The sequence below is a fragment of the Amblyomma americanum genome, chromosome 1, assembly GCF_052857255.1.
Source record: "Amblyomma americanum isolate KBUSLIRL-KWMA chromosome 1, ASM5285725v1, whole genome shotgun sequence".
In the NCBI taxonomy this organism is placed as follows: Eukaryota; Metazoa; Arthropoda; class Arachnida; order Ixodida; family Ixodidae; genus Amblyomma; species Amblyomma americanum.
Window position 1 is genome coordinate 56222880 of NC_135497.1, and position 2827 is coordinate 56225706.

The 2827-nt window shown below is 51.9% G+C and overlaps 2 non-coding genes across 2 annotated transcripts; both read left to right on the top strand.

Moving 5' to 3' along the window:
• The first annotated feature begins 181 nt into the window (after nt 1–181).
• LOC144116780 (U1 spliceosomal RNA) lies at nt 182–343 on the top strand. The gene has a single exon (XR_013311961.1). It is a non-coding gene; the product is annotated as a U1 spliceosomal RNA (small nuclear RNA).
• Nucleotides 344–1735: 1392 nt separating this feature from the next.
• Nucleotides 1736–1897, top strand: LOC144116875 (U1 spliceosomal RNA). The gene has a single exon (XR_013311991.1). It is a non-coding gene; the product is annotated as a U1 spliceosomal RNA (small nuclear RNA).
• The last annotated feature ends 930 nt before the right edge of the window (nt 1898–2827 follow it).

A 2827-nucleotide genomic window follows, 5' to 3' on the forward strand; every position in this document is an offset into this window, starting at 1 on the left:
ACAACGTGTCCTTTGAAACACGCACGCATTTGTGCGTGTGGTTGCATTATGTTCAGTAGCAGGCTTTTCGGCGGAGGGATTTTTAGCTTGGTGTAAGAAATGGCACAACAAGCGCTAGCTTCACTGACGCAAGATGGTGGGACGCCTAGCATGGCATGCCTTCACATGTGCTTTCGCCAGCATACTTACCTGGTGTCGGGTCACCGGCGATCATGAAGGTCGGGGCCCCGTGCCGAGGCCTTCCATTGCACTTCGGTTGGCTGAAGCGCGCCACTACCCCTAACTGGGGCAGATGGGACACGTAATTTTTGGTAGTGGGGCTCGGCGTCCGCGCCAGCCCCTGCCATGACAAAATCAAAAAAGAGACAGTAACGCAGAAGTTATTTCCGTGTAGGTATTCATTGCGAGTCGTAAAAATCTCCCTCTGCCGACGGAGCGGGACACCGGCGCCATGAATGGGATTCCCTGCTGGGGATGCCTGGAAATACTGGTTCAAAGATGGACACAAAACGCGTTACCAAGTTCTGCAAAGCCTATGTAGTCACCTTTTCGGCATTTTCTCCGCAGTTGGTGTCGACAAGTGTCAGCTCGTTTACTTTTGTTATTGTCACACACTTCTACCGACGCCAAATTCGCGACGTTCGCACCCCATTAGCGTAGCCTTCGCGTGAAGGAAGGTGTAAAACAAAGAAACAAACAAACAAACACGAATGAAGCATTGCACGCTCCGTTTCCTGCCTCGTCCCACTTTTGCCTTGTAGCAGCCTCTAACTACAACACAACAAAATCGACCAGCTGTGAATCCTGTCGAAGCAGGCATATGCCGAGAGGGCACAAGGAGATCAGTCGGTCGGGGTGGGTGAAGTAGAGAGCAAACGGAAGTACCGAAAATGTGATCATGAGCATTGTCCAGCTGTGGCAGGACCTCGGACTTGCGCCCACCGACACAAGGTTACAGCGGGAGTCGACGGGGCTTCGCGAGCACTGTGGTGTGCAATGAGAGAACGAGTGGCTCGTAAGAAGAGAGGAAGAAAGGAGGAAGGAAAGGGAGCACCGGCTGCGCGCCACGTCCCTGTTTTCTCTTGATCACCGACGGTTTTCTCGGCGTCTCTTTCGCCATTACTGGTGAATAGCTAGCTAGGTGGCAAGCTAGCCATGGCTGCTGTGGTTGCTAGGTTGCGCTGCTGGCCCGCTGCCAACGCCCTCGAGAGCAGCAGTCATTGATCTGGACGGCTCGCTCTTGAGACACAAACAACGAGTGCAGCTGGAGGGGCGCCCGGGCGCTTCCTGCTCCGTTAGGCGGCCCCGTATTTTCCTTCCTTTTTACTATTTTTTAATAAAAAACCACTACCACCACCACCAGGGTGCGATCCTGCTAGCTCATGCGCAGCAACCGTCCTCGGTAGCCTACTGAACCACCGCAGCGGGTGTGCTCGTATTTCACAAGACAGCAGATCATCACGCAATGCGCCACAGCACATGAATGCATCCCCTTTGCGCGTTCCACCCCTGCGGTTCCTTGCGAATTATTTATGACAACTGACTTTATATTAGATTGATTCACCAAACCTTGAATTACATATTTGTGCGTGTGGCTGCATTATGTTCAGTAGCAGGCTTTTCGGCGGAGGGATTTTTAGCTTGGTGTAAGAAATGGCACAACAAGCCCTATCTTCACTGACGCAAGATGGTGGGACGCCTAGCATGGCATGCCTTCACATGTGCTTTCGCCAGCATACTTACCTGGTGTCGGGTCACCGGCGATCATGAAGGTCGGGGCCCCGTGCCGAGGCCTTCCATTGCACTTCGGTTGGCTGAAGCGCGCCACTACCCCTAACTGGGGCAGATGGGACATGTAATTTTTGGTAGTGGGGCTCGGCGTCCGCGCCAGCCCCTGCCATGACAAAATCAAAAAAGAGACAGTAACGCAGAAGTTATTTCCTTGTAGGTATTCATTGCGAGTCGTAAAAACCTCCCTCTGCCGACGGAGCGGGACATCGGCGCCATGAATGGGATTCCCTGCTGGGGATGCCTGGAAATACTGCATCACCAGGATTCTGGACCATGCGCCTCGAAAACCCGGTCGCGCCATCTCGCGACAGCCGGCGGCGCGGCGGCGCGTAACTCAAAGGCGACGAAAAATAAAAATTGATATTTCGTCGCGCATAACAGTTAGAAATTAGCTCTCTCGCCTAGATGTTGAATGCATCTTAAAGTTTCATTTAGTCGAGTTTCATCGATGTAGCTTACATATTGCGTTTGCCATGAGCAATGATCTATGACAGCATGGAGCCTATGGCGAGGTCCTGAAAAATACCCCACTTCAATTTATCGCTCACTACAGCCCTATTTTAAAATATATCGATAAGCTCTAGCCGGTTCACGTAGGGTAATGTCCTACCTTTAAGGAAGTATAAGGTATTTTACATTTCAATGGCGTAAAAGTCTTCCTGCGCTATTTCACTATTGATCATGCATCATCAGCTTTTTCATGAAACGTGTGGCGCCCTCTCTCGGTGCGTTGGAAAGGCACACGTCCCTCCTCGCGGCCGGGCTCGAGTAGCGGAGGCGGCTCGATTCCGGCCGTGCCCTGCTACAGTGTCCCTGCTTTGGTAGGTTGCTTTGGGAGGTTGAGCCTGCCGTACGAATGCGCAGTTTTATCAAAAGTGCCCCCATCGGAGGGAGGCTATGGCCATGGGCTGCTACATAAAATGCTACAAGAAAGCGTGTGCCTTCTATGAGGTATATAGAGGAAATTATAAGAAGACTCTTTTGCTTGACAGGTACATTTTTCATTAAGCGCGTACAGTGACCACACCGGCATAGG